Source organism: Mixophyes fleayi, chromosome 4 (genome assembly GCF_038048845.1).
Source record: "Mixophyes fleayi isolate aMixFle1 chromosome 4, aMixFle1.hap1, whole genome shotgun sequence".
Classification (NCBI taxonomy): domain Eukaryota; kingdom Metazoa; phylum Chordata; class Amphibia; order Anura; family Limnodynastidae; genus Mixophyes; species Mixophyes fleayi.
In genome coordinates this window covers 224114314-224129033 of record NC_134405.1, presented here as the reverse complement: position 1 = coordinate 224129033, position 14720 = coordinate 224114314, and the positions used below count along the sequence as shown (strand labels likewise).

At 42.7% G+C, this 14720-nt stretch overlaps 1 long non-coding RNA gene across 1 annotated transcript in view; it reads left to right on the top strand.

Moving 5' to 3' along the window:
- The window catches only part of LOC142150080 (uncharacterized), a 493307-nt gene that overhangs the window by 343405 nt on the left and 135182 nt on the right, over positions 1–14720 (top strand). The window lies entirely within an intron of this gene.

Here is a 14720-nt window from a genome sequence, read left to right as displayed (position 1 = left end):
CTGGAATGTTGGATGCCCTATTTGGAAAAAATATGGGTACATAAAAATTTGAAAACTCCAACCAGCCCCAGAGTGAAATCAATAGCACCCACATTTTATAATTATGCCTCCCTCCAGCCCTAACATTAAAATAATAATATTCACATTTGCTAAATAGATCAATTTCCCTCCAACCAACCCTGACAATAAACAGCAAACAAATTCAATAAATTTACCTATTTCCATTCAATCAGCCCCAACATTAAATTAATAGCATTCCCATTTAATATATAAACCTATTTCCCTCCCTCCAAACAGCCCCAGCAATAAATTAAATAGCATTTACGTTAAATATAACCATTTCCCACAACCATCCTCGGCACTAAATAATTCATATTCAAATTTAAAAAGTAGCCCTCCTCCCCATTATCAGCCCCATAATAAATTAATATCCCCAAACCACCCCAGCATTAAATTAAAGGTACCGTTACCTAACCTTAAATTAATAGGTTCTACTATTAAATACAATTGCCCCACAAATAAAATAGCTTCCATTAAATAATTACCCCCCACATGCACTCCACCATTAAATAGCCTACCTCCCACACTATATTAAGACCCCCTCTGTCACGAACAGCACTCACCTGAGTCTGCGTGATGCATATGTGACACAGGGTCAACCACTAAGACAACCACCTGGTCTGTCTAAAATGATTAAATACTTCCCTATCTATGCCACACACTAGCTTTGCGATACTAATTACCACCACCAAGGTTGTTTCGGATAAGAGCTGACACTCTTATTTAGGAAGCCTTCGGTTCTCCCTAGCATTAATCCAACACAATTTACTTTAATCAGAGTTCACTTAAACCATAAGGTTTGCACAGTTTCAATTAGGTAGCGTCTGGACCAAACTGTCGCGTGAATTCATAAGAACACAGAGACTAGAACTTATTAAGTGTAATTTAATATGGAAGACACATCCACAATGCTTAAGATAAAAAGATAATAAAATGACATACAAATATAGTGCAATTGTTTCTTATAAAATAAAAAGGATAAAACACAGAATTGATACCTCACTTAGAATCAAGTTTCCGTTGCCGGGAGAAGCAGGAAAAATGGGACATCTTCAATATCGAATTGACTCCCTCAGAAGAACCCAGAGTTACATTTTCAATACAGTTTTAAAGTCAAGCTACAGGGCCCCCCAGCCCCCTTCCCTGTGAGGTCAGAACCAACAGGAGGGGAGAATGCAAATTAGGGTCTTATGACTTTGCTGTTTGAATACCTCTAAGTCAAGTTTTCTTTACACCGTCCTAACTTTTCAACATTATGGTTTACGAACATGATTTTACCTTCACACAACAGGTCCTAAGCTTCCCTTCATCTGCATGCCACACATGCCTCTGGTATGTATGATATTGGAGAAAATGATATGATCTTTTCCTGTGCCCTTATTCAGCTTGAATCTGTTATTAACATACAACCCAGTCTCTGCAGTCGGCCTGTCTGGGGCCTCCCAAACATGTGTGAGATTTCATTGTCTTGCAAGAGATCTCCTCAAAGGCATTCACATTTGCCATCCTGCCATAAATGGTATAAGGTGCTATCCTTATCTACCAGCCCCCCTGGGTGGTTTAACATCCACAAAACCCATTGATCTAACAGCTTCTAAGAGAACCAGGTCACACTATTTCTAGGAAGTAATACACAAACATATATTTGCAGATTTATGCTAAACATTAGCTTGCACATGACACCTTCCCTTTTTAAGAGATGGCATGGGAATTGACTGACAGGTCATTGCCCAAGCCATCTCCCACAGATCCCACCTGGTTCAAATGGAATAGCTGTTAGCCGGATCTCAATTGGTTCTCTGGGGAGAAGGGTTAAAAAGGGGTTACATATCTCAGACAGCTGGGACTTCTGGTCTGGCAATATCTGTGGGCTAACCTCTGTATTCTTAAAGGGTCCTATCCCTTGCACTGCAGCTACTAGATCCAATGGCAAGTCCTTCTTCCCCTCATCTGGCAATCTACAGACTGTCAGGGCACACGCATCACTGTCATTAGGAGCCTTCAACAGATTATCATGAAAATTCCTCTCTATCATCCTGGCAGGGGGATCATACCACTGCTTCTGGCTTGTCTGGGCCTGCGTCATGTTCTCATGTACCAACCCTGTTGCAGTGTGCACTTTGTCTCTAATTCTCATGTCCTCTAAGTTAAAGCCTGAGGGAACAATGGCCTGGGATTCCTGACACTGCACTTCTAGGTGGGGACACACTATGCAATTCTTATCTTGGGGGCTACGGAACAGGATGCTCCCCTCCCTCTTGGACTAATCTATCTGGGAGTGTAGAGTAACAGGGAGTTTGGGCCCCTCATCTACCTCCTCTAAGCTGTTAGACGGCTGGCTAAGTGAGAGTGGGCTAGCCACTGACCCCCCTGTCTCTATAGAAAACTCAAGTGAATGGTCAGAACTCAGATGTAGATCTGAGTGGTGAACATTCGAACTACAGGTCCCAGCAGCAAGGTAAGGATTGCTGTCACTCGCTATTTCCCGTTGGTCAGGACTAGGTGTCTCCCCCCCATGCTCACCAGCTCTGTGTGCAGTTGGTTCAGGCACAGAATATACATCTTCACTCTGCCCGCCCTCCCAGTTACCTGTATAGCATCTTCTGGGCATATTACCTGGGTAGAAACATTGTCTTTCTCTAGCACAACAGAAGTAATCACATGGGCATCTGTCCCATTTCTAGTAAGCATAATATTTACACCAGTATTAATGCCAATATCTGCAATAACAATGTCCGCTGTCCCTATCCCATGACAAGATGTCAGTGTGAAGACAGGTTTGGATTCTAACACAATACTGTTATTGGCATTATCCTTATTATTCGCATTAGATACAATAATACATTCTCTTTCCTTGTCACCTCCTGGTGCCTCGGAAAAAACATGGTTACTCTCAGCAGGTTCTGGTACTGTAACATGGGCGGCATTAAAATCATTACACACTTCAGGTATAATATGGCATTTCCGTTCCCTGTCACACCCTGCTGCCTGGGAACAAACGTTGGTATTCTCAGCTGATTCTAACACAGTGACATTAGCATCATTACCTACATCAGATATAATAAGACATTCCCTGTCCCTGTCACATCCTGGTTTACACATTTCAGGTGCAATTGAACAGACCTTTTCCTGGTCACCTCCTGCTACCTGGGAACAAACTTTGGTACTTTCAGTTGATTCTGACACAGTAACAGGGGTGGCATTGACATCGTCATTACAGACATACTGAGACAACATTCTTCCTAAATCTGTCCCCAGTAACACATCTATAGGCATATTATCTGAGACCCCGACATCCCTTATACCTCTTCCAGCACCCCAATCAAGGTAAACTTTGGCTACAGGTACAGTTAGGTGAATTCCACCAACCCCTTTCACAGAAATACATTTTCCTGGAATGAAGTCCTCTAACCCTACCAGTTCTGAATGAACTAATGTAACATCCGCACCAGTGTCTCTTAACCCCACAGTTACCTTGTCACCCACAGTGACTGTTTGTAGGTTGTCCTTCAGGCCCCCTTCTGGTCCCGCAACACACAGGACAGCTGGTGAAGACTGCAGGGAAGGTACCCCCCCAGCGGAGGGTGAACTGGTCTTCTTCTCTGGACAAGCGGTACTAATGTGCCCCACCTGGTTGCACACAAAACACCTGCGGGTGTCTCCCACAGCAGGCTTTGCCCCAACCCTCCCAAAAGATGAAGAAACAGTGGGTGATGGCGTTGAGGGGGGTGGCGTTGATCCTCCTGGCCGGCCCCCTTTCCAGGTCGACTGCCCTGGCACAAAAGTTCCTCTTTTAGCTGCAGGTGCCCGGGTGACAGTGTACTTGTCAGCCAGTCTAGCTGCTTCCACAGATGATGTAGGGTCATGATCCACTACCCATTCCTTCACATCAGCTGGGCACAAAGTCAGAAACTGCTCCTGGATCATCAAATCTTGCAGAGCATCAAAGGTGGTGATCTGTAGCCCTCCAACCCACTGTTTGAAGGAAGCACACAGCTGGGCCACAAGTCCTGAATATGTGTCAGAGGCACTGCGTTTTAAATCTCTGAATTTCTGCCTATGCGCCTCTGGGGTGATGTTAAAACGTTGCAACAGGGCACTTTTGATTGCCTCATAATTTCCGTCCATCTCAGGTGGGAGATCTGCAAAGGCTTCTAATGCTTTACCTCGCAAACCAGGGGTTAAATATTGTGCCCACTGATCTTTGGGCAGACCATACTGTCGGCAAGTCTTTTCAAATCCTCGCAAAAAAGCATCTACATCCCCGTCTTTTTCCAATACAGGGAAATTCTCAGGACGGGGTCTGCTAATACCAGTGTCTTTGGCTTCTGGCTGGCGTTTGAGCTTTGCAAGCTCCAGCTCATATCTCCTCTCTGCCTCTCGCTCGGCAGATTCTCTTTCTGCCTGTCGCTCTGCTTGGCGCTCTGCTACCTCCATAGCAGCACGCCTCTCTGCTGCCTCCATAGCAGCACGCCTCTCCTGACGGTCAGCAGCTTCCTTCTCCTGGAACTGCTGTATGAGTTGCATTTTAGTTGTAATGTCCGCTGGGCCCAAATATTTTAGGGCAGTTTGCAAATAAACATCCATAACAGTGTCCACACATGAACCATTAGAATCATCCGAAATTAACAGTCCCTGGTTTTGAGGAATACCCACAGTCAGGTCCACTTCTGAGTTCTGGCTATTCTCTTCCTCGGACACAGCTGTGAGTTGCTGATCCCTCTGCACAAGAGCTTCAATCAATTGCTCCTTGCTTTTGCCACTGGTGGGAATTCCTCCATCCTCACAGTCTGAAATCAGCGCCTCCTTTGTCAAGCGTTTATATGCAGCCGCTATCTCCTCCGCTTAATGCCAAATAAAAAAAGATAAGAAAAAAAGAGAAGGGGAGGGAAAGAAACAATTGCTGTATGTCTTATAATGTTTTAAGCATTGAGTTCAGTCTCTGGTGAATTAGTCTGTATTTCCTCTCTCCGGGATCACACACCCTAATTCACTTAAGTTCTTAAAAAATTAGAAATATATCCCACAAGCTTGCCACCAATTTGTCACGAACAGCACTCACCTGAGTCTGCGTGATGCATATGTGACACAGGGTCAACCACTAAGACAACCACCTGGTCTGTCTAAAATGATTAAATACTTCCCTATCTATGCCACACACTAGCTTTGCGATACTAATTACCACCACCAAGGTTGTTTCGGATAAGAGCTGACACTCTTATTTAGGAAGCCTTCGGTTCTCCCTAGCATTAATCCAACACAATTTACTTTAATCAGAGTTCACTTAAACCATAAGGTTTGCACAGTTTCAATTAGGTAGCGTCTGGACCAAACTGTCGCGTGAATTCATAAGAACACAGAGACTAGAACTTATTAAGTGTAATTTAATATGGAAGACACATCCACAATGCTTAAGATAAAAAGATAATAAAATGACATACAAATATAGTGCAATTGTTTCTTATAAAATAAAAAGGATAAAACACAGAATTGATACCTCACTTAGAATCAAGTTTCCGTTGCCGGGAGAAGCAGGAAAAATGGGACATCTTCAATATCGAATTGACTCCCTCAGAAGAACCCAGAGTTACATTTTCAATACAGTTTTAAAGTCAAGCTACAGGGCCCCCCAGCCCCCTTCCCTGTGAGGTCAGAACCAACAGGAGGGGAGAATGCAAATTAGGGTCTTATGACTTTGCTGTTTGAATACCTCTAAGTCAAGTTTTCTTTACACCGTCCTAACTTTTCAACATTATGGTTTACGAACATGATTTTACCTTCACACAACAGGTCCTAAGCTTCCCTTCATCTGCATGCCACACATGCCTCTGGTATGTATGATATTGGAGAAAATGATATGATCTTTTCCTGTGCCCTTATTCAGCTTGAATCTGTTATTAACATACAACCCAGTCTCTGCAGTCGGCCTGTCTGGGGCCTCCCAAACATGTGTGAGATTTCATTGTCTTGCAAGAGATCTCCTCAAAGGCATTCACATTTGCCATCCTGCCATAAATGGTATAAGGTGCTATCCTTATCTACCAGCCCCCCTGGGTGGTTTAACATCCACAAAACCCATTGATCTAACAGCTTCTAAGAGAACCAGGTCACACTATTTCTAGGAAGTAATACACAAACATATATTTGCAGATTTATGCCTAAACATTAGCTTGCACATGACACCCTCATTCTTCCCTCATACACTATATCAACATAGTGGCCCCCACTCACACACACTGTATTACATACAGAGTGGCCCCCTTTCACGCACACAGTATTACATACAGTGTGGCCCCCACTCACACACACACACTGTATTAAATACATAGTGGCACTGTGCACGGTTGCTAAGTGGAAATCACTTCTGCTATACAGCACTGGGGTCATGAGTTCAGTTCCCGACCATGGCCTTATCTGTGTGGAGTTTGTATGTCCTCCCCGTATCTGCCTGTTTCCTCCGGGTACCTCCCACACTCTGGTAGGTTAATTGGCTGCTAACAAAATTGACCCTAGTCTGTGTCTCTGTCTGTGTGTGTGTGTTAGGGAATTTATACTGTAAGTCCCAGTGGGTCAGAGACTGATGTGAGTGAGTTCTCTTTACAGAACATAGTGGCCCCCACTCACATGCAGCACAGTATATTAACAATTACATACGCACACTATTAACAAAGCAGCACACACTGTATTAATAGTTACACACACCCACTGTATACTAACATAGAGAGAGAGACACACACATACACACACACAGCTAACATAGTGGCGCACACACAATATTAACATAACACACTGGTATACTAACATTACACACGCACACTTACCTTATTCCCTCCGCGCGCTGTCTGCTACTGCTGCTCACACATGGGCCGGCACCTGTCACGTGGTGCACGTCCAATGTGACGACACGGCTCTCGCACATAGGACAGGAGCGGAGGCGGGGAACGGATCAGGAAGATCCGCAGCCAATAAGTAAGGTCCTCCGGGACCAGCCACCAAGTAATAGACTTGGGCCGGTCGAACCACTGGCCCAAAATAGACTTCTTCTGTCCGGCCCGGGGGCATGTGCCACCCGGCCCAGCCCGCCCCTGGGTGATGCATACTGCTTCCTAGGGGAATGGGGAGTGCCACTTTAGAGTGTGGGGTGGTACCGACTAGGGCGTCCCCAGAGCTTGCACTGACCCTGTGAGAACCAGTTTCTCAAGCTGCAGTGCCAATAAATGAATGGATGGCAGGGGCTCCAGGTTGTAGCCTAGTTCACACTTTGTGATGGGTTGACTTGGAAGCATCTCTCTGTGGAGTATCCCCAATAATCTCAGTCGTAGGTATACCCAATAACAATAGACCTCCAATAATTTTCATTCGCACAGTTATTACTATTTTAGACCATTCTTCAGTCTCCCCCTTTTGCACAACCCAGATTTCCAAGCCCCCCAATTGACACTTATCCTTCCTTGTACAAGAATAGTGGCAGAATCATTAACGTAAACATTTTTTCAATTCTCTTCCAATAAAGGTCATCTCTGTTACTTGTCTCAAGATGACCCTTGAAAAAAGGCATGTTATCTACTGTTTACAATAAACTACTTGTAGCCAAACAAATTCCAATCCATAAACAAGGATTATTGTACCATAATTAGAGACTAAAACCTAAATCTTCAATCTAAACTTTAATAAAAGAAAATTTCTATAAAATCTACAATAGGTGGTACCTAGTCTCTACTATGCTCCACAGAAGTTGTAGATCCTCAATGTGTTGTAAAAACAGTAGTCACATTGGTTCCTTTCTTTTTGTCTGGCTCACCTGTCCCAAATGTTGGCCATATCCATCTTATTAAGCATTATCACTAATGCATACCAATAAAAAGAACCAGTCCCATCACTCCCACCTCTTACATTTTACAAGGTTTAATAATTTCCTTTTGTATAAATTGCTTCTCTAAAAACTATTCCCTGTTGCTTAATGTTTGAATGTTGTTCAGATTATAAAATACTTTCTTTAGGCCGCTTATAGCTGTATGTTTGAGTACTTATGCACATGTGTGACAGTATGGACTGCCTATGCAATCCTGTCTTTTGTTGCTGGGAACTGGCTCGGCTTACTTTGCCACCGTTCCCTTTCTTTATCCCAATTACACCCTCTAACCACAGTAGAAGTAGGAGGGACTTAAGCTGCTTCCACTACTGAACTCCTTCACGGCATCCAGAACCGCGTTCCTTCTGGGTAACTGTCGCTGCTGGTGTACCCCCTTGCTGGTGCACCTGGGCTGGTAACCCTGACCTCTTCCTATAGATCAGGGTTGCTGTGGATGGATCCCTCCTGACCTATCACACTGGCCAGAACTGCTGGGTAGCTGGCAGAGCGGTGGTACCAGAAAGCTGGGTCCAAACCTCAGAACAGCCGGAAACGGATTGGAATTGGGGCTAATCTGTAGATCACAGAAAATTACAGCAGGAAAGAAGTTGTCAAGCAGGTCTTGAAGCAAGTGATATTTATTCGCTCAAGTGCCCTGATAAGGACAGTTCACACTGGTTGAAGGTACCAGTGATCAGAAAGTCAGATGGAACAATAATGATACATTCAATACAAACCAGTGCTGTTTTATACAGTTTTGGACACATACTAGCATGAGGTAAGCCAGCCCCCTGAACTCTTTGCTGGCCCCAAGATGTCTGAGTTGTTTTTAGTATAATGATGCAACAGGTTTCCCCAAACATGGATTTAAATGCAATTTATACTTAACAAAATTCACTCCTATCTGTGGTATCCTACATCACGTGCTGTTTACAATGTTCAGATATTTCCTTTCCCTTTATCCAGGCAGGATACAGGTACCAACTCCCTGTTGTGTATTCAACTGTTGGTCACTCACATTGAATAAACTTAATTAGCCTTAACAAGGACTTCCAAAGTTACACAAAGGACTCCTCAAACAAATGCTCATGGCATCAGACATAAACCTCAGGAACTAATGCAATTCCTACACAGAAATATAACACAATATAATAAATAAGTACATTTCTAATATCCAGTATCAAGAATCAGTACATTTACAATTATATAAATTAGCATACTGTGCTAATAATTTACATATATTATTACAATAAGTTATTTATAGGTGATCCGGCCACAGCATTCCATATATAAACTGGTATACTTACTCTAATTATACTTGGAAATGAAAATAAAGAGACTAAAAAAAAATTAAAATATTGAATTGTCAGAGTTACCCAGCAGTATAGTGGCCCATATAGATAGCGTATTCCCATAGAACTCCATTGTATTTTACAAAGCATTAATGCTTCTGAACACTGCAAGCAATGTTGAAATTGACATGACGCAAACACCTGCCATACAGTGTATGTGTAGAGGTACATTTGTGTACATTGTTGCATTCATCAAAGCCTGTTTAGTAGAATTTAAGAATGCACATTAAACATTTGAAATGAATGTCGCTGTGCTCAAGACCTTATTCATGACATTTATGCATATATCTATACTCCTCCCTGCTTTATTGTCAGATTTGTAGAGTGTGTAATACTTGTTTAAAATGCTGGTGGATATATTATTACAGATATGTGTTTCTTTGATTAAATGCATTGTTCTAACTTATTATTGAAGTGAATCAGGAATGCCTCTAGATACTATGACTCCAGTACCCACAAAAGATGCAACACCTAAGAAGCATATCTCAAGATGCATTGAAGCCTTATTAAGTTGCATCTCCAAGCGGTTTGCTGCACTTACATCTAAAATATGCTCAAATCTAAATACAGATTAATTCTGTACTGTACATGCATACCAACAGGCTTATATTTACACCACAAAAATTTACATAAGCAAACTCTAAATTAGGCAGATAATGCATTATTAATACCAAGCAGAAGACAGTGCAGAAGAAGTAAAGTAGAGCAGACATATCTTGTTATTATGCTAGGAAAGAACATAACAACGTTGCTGCTAGACTGAGGACAGAGATTTGTGTTGAAAAATGCAAAGGTCTTTGACACATGTCATTCGAATTGAAAGTCTGTACCAGTACAGTATATACAATACAGTAAAGTCTTTATAGGAATTAGGAAAAAAATTGAAACATAGAAAAGGCAGTTCATACATTAATTATTAAATGGGTGTCTTAAATCACTTCTAAATAAGGAACTGAAGCATTTTATTATTGGAATTATTGAAGATTAAATTATCTAGCCTAATTTATTATACATGTCCAAAAATAAATAAACAAAAATGTTGTCTTAAAAGACACATAATTTTTGCAAAATAGAAACCGTTTGTATTGTAATACTCCTAGTAGTATGTTGAGTGTATCGCTTTTCCTGCTAGGTTTTTAGAGAATGACACCAGCCTGTTTTCACAGAATATCCATTTACAGACAAACTGCTTTGATAGGTATCTTCATAGTAGGATTTAGTATACAGCAAAACCACTCTACATGTTTCATGCAGAGCACTTCATCATGGCTAACATAATTGCCTATAAATTGACATGTTTTTATAGTATACATGTTTACTTGATAGACGACCATCCTGTGAGAAATTGAACACACGTGATGACGGCACCTGGTTATGACGAGATCTGTTTTCGCCACTAAAAACAAAACAAAGATAGCCAAAAATCTTGTGAGATCAATAGCCAATTGTATCCCACCAACAAAATGGCCGATGCCTTCGGAGAGTCAAATATCCAAGAACGGCTTATATCAAACTAAAAAGTCACCTCAAACATGGCTGTGAGTTATCTCGATACTTAGATTTAATATTGTCCAAACAATAAAATGGCCACGGCCACATGGACATCGAAAAATTTGCAGCAAACAGAAAGATAAAAAAAATATTAGAATGTATATAATATATAATTCACAGGATCACCATCTAGTACAAAACAAAGAATTTAGTACAACTATGATTACAAATTAATTTTAAACTTTTCATAACAATACTGTAACAATAATGTAGCAATGTAAGTAATGAATATGGAGTACTTGCCTTACTCTAGATTAGCGCTGGCCGGCCGGTGGTGCGGAGTCTAACTAACCCCCTGGTGTTTACCAAGAACCGCCGCAAGGCGGAATGGGCTTTGCTGTGGAGGATCGCAGGTCGCGGTCCACTGGTCTGCCTCTAGAGGTAAGGATGTCGGAGGTAGCCCATGATAACACTGGAACTGGAAGGTAGTATCAGGATAGCCGAGGTCTGGTACACTTGGATTGGAGAGAATACGTAGTCAACAAGCCGGGGTCTGGTACACTTGGAATGGAGATGAATACCTAGTCAGCAAGCCTGGGTCTGGTACAGGAGGAGTGGAGATATTACTTAGTCAACAAGCCTGGGTCTGGTACACGAGGGGTTAATGTCTGGGAAAGCCTGCAAGGAACTGGTACACGGGAGACACACGAGTAGCACCTAGTCAGGGTACATAGGAAGTTGCTCTGACGCTGTCCAGGCGTCAGAGCAGGACTTTAGTAGTTTGCAAGTTTGAATTCCCCGCCCCGACTGTCATGTGACAGCGCCGCCGCGACCCGGAAGGGAGAGAGGATCGCGGCGCTGGAGCGAGGACAGGTGAGTGTAACAGTACCCCCCTCCAAAAAAGGTGGACTCCGGACACCTATACTGATTTGGTGGGGAATTTCTTATGAAAGGCTCGTAGAAGTCGTGGAGCATGCACATCAGCAGCAGGAACCCATGAATGTTCTCCGGGACCGTATCCTTTCCAGTCCACTAGAAATTGCAGAACTCCTCTTGACCGACGGGAATCCAGAATTTGTTTGACTTCAAACTCAGACTGTTCTTGAATGACCACAGGAGGTGGAGGCCTCTCTTCAGTAGAGAATTGATTGTTAATTACAGGTTTAAGGAGAAACACATGGAAGACACTAGGAATACGTAATGACGAAGGAAGCTTTAACTTAAAAGCCACCGGGTTGATAACCTTGGATATTTCAAAAGGGCCTATGAATCTAGGAGCCAATTTATTGCTAGGAACCTTCAAATGGATGTTACGGGTGGATAAACACACTTTGTCCCCTGGGATGAATTGAGGAGCTACCCTCTTCTTCTTGTCATACGCCTTCTTAGCGCGGATCGCGGACCTCCTCAGGCTGGTTTTCACAAGATCCCAGATGTCAGAAAACCTGCGAAAGAGAGAGTCCACCGCTGGAACCTCTGAGTGAGGCAGGGAAGAGAAGGCTGGTAGCCTGGGATGACAACCATAAAGAAGGGGGAATTGGAGGCTGCTTCATGGAAATGGTAGTTGTGAGCGAACTCTGCCCAAGGAAGGAGGTCAACCCAATTATCTTGATTGGCAGAGATGTAAAACCTTAGAAACTTCTCCAATTCTTGATTAGTCCTCTCAGTCAACCCATTAGTCTGGGGATGATATGCAGATGAAAGATCCAGTTTGGTTCCTAATTTTTGGCAAAAGGCTCTCCAGAATCTAGATACAAATTGTGACCCACGATCAGATACTATGTGTGCAGGGCGAAATATCTCTTTAATAAAAAGATCCGCTAACACAGGAGACGAAGGGAGTTTCTTCAAGGGAACAAAATGTGCAACCTTAGAAAACCGGTCAGTGACGACCCAGATGACAGTATGTCCCTTAGAACTTGGCAGGTCCATAATAAAATCCATTGAAATATGAGACCATGGAATATCGGGAACAGGAAAAGGCATGAGTGGACCAGTAGGTCTCTGTCTGGGAACCTTATGCTGGGCACATCTCGAACAGGCCGAGACAAAAGACTTAACATCCCTGCGTATGGTAGGCCACCAATATTTTCGGGAGACTAATTCCCAGGTCTTCCGCATCCCCGCATGTCCAGAAAAAAGGGAAGAGTGAGCCCAATGTAGCAATTTAGCATGGAGGGGTGGGGTTACAAAGGTTCTCCCTGAAGGACAACTCCTTTCGGTCAATGGGGACAATGCCAATATACAGTTGGTATCCAAGATTGGTTTGTCTCTCTCTGAAGCTTCGGTGTCGGTAGCATCGAATGAGCGAGAAAGAGCATCCGCTTTAATATTTTTTGAGCCTGGGCGGAAGGTAATATTGATATTGAAGCGTGAAAAGAAGAGAGCCCATCTGGCTTGATGAGGGTTTAGACAATGTGCGGACCGTAGATAAAGTAAATTCTTATAATCGGTGTATACTGTTACCGGAAACTGAGCACCCTCCAGTAAGTGTCTCCACTCAGAGAGAGCCAATTTGATTGCCAAGAGCTCCTTATCACCGATTCCATAAGTCTTCTCTGCAGGCAGAAACCAGCGAGAAAAGAATCCACAAGGATGATATTTGCCACCTGAATCTTTCTGGGATAGTACCGCTCCGACCCTTACGGAGGATGCGTCCACCTTTACAAAAAAGGGCCGTTGACAATCTGGTTGGAAAAGAATGGGAGCTGTGGAAAATAAGGTCTTGAGGTCCTTAAAGGTTTGCACTGCTTCAGAAGTCCAGATTTTAGGATTGGCGGATTTACAAGTGAGAGCTGTAATGGGAGCTACTAATGAAGAATAACCCTTAATAAACTGTCGATAATAATTAGAGAACCCTAGAAATCGCTGAGTAGCTTTAAGGCCTAATGGTTGTGGCCAATCCAGGATGGCTTTAAGCTTAGATGGGTCCATTTGAAGGCCAGTCTTGGATATAATATATCCCAGGAAGGGAAGATTCTCTTGTTCGAACACACATTTTTCGAGTTTGCAAAATAATTGATACCTCCGAAGCCTGCTCAATATTTCTCTTACATGTCTGCGATTAGATGCGAGATCTGGGGAAAATATAAGGATGTCATCTAGGTAGATAACTATAAATTGGTAGAGTAAATCTTGGAAGATCTCATTCCTAAAGTTCTGAAAAACAGCAGGAGCATTACACAGCCCAAAGGGCATTACCAAGTATTCAAAATGTCCATCCCGTGTATTAAAAGCTGTTTTCCATTCATCCTCTTTCTTTATTCTAATTAGATTGTATGCACCTCTTAGGTCCAACTTAGAAAAAATAGAGGCCCCCTTTATTTGATCAAAGAGCTCAGAGATCAAAGGCAGTGGATATCTGTTTTTCACTGTGATAGAATTGATGGCACGGTAATCAATACAAGCACGAAGGCCCCCATCCTTCTTCTTTACAAAGAACAGACCTGCCCCTGCTGGAGATGATGATTTCCGTATGAATCCTCTCTTCAGATTTTCTTGAATGTATTCAGATACTGCATTGGTCTCGGGAACAGACAAGGGAAAAATGCGTCCACGGGGAATAGGTTTACCAGGTTGAAGATTAATAGCACAGTCCCAACTCCTATGAGGTGGAAGTTTAGTAGCTTCCTGTTCACAGAAAACATCTGAAAAGCTTTAGTAATGACTTGGCAATAGTTGGGGGTTGCCCAGTTGAGCACTGATCTTGGAAAAAACAGGGGTTACCTTAGTCAAACAATTACTGTGACAGGATGAACTCCAGGAAAGAATCTCACTAGTATGCCAGTCTATTCCAGGAGAGTGATGACGAAGCCATGGCAGGCCTAGGATCAAGGAGTTATTGGCCTTAGGAATTACTAAAAAAGAAATGGTCTCAACATGAAGTACTCCCACTTTGAAAGTTAAAGGTATGGTTCTGAATAGAATATGTCCTCCAGAAATGGTACCTCCGTCAATAGCGGTCA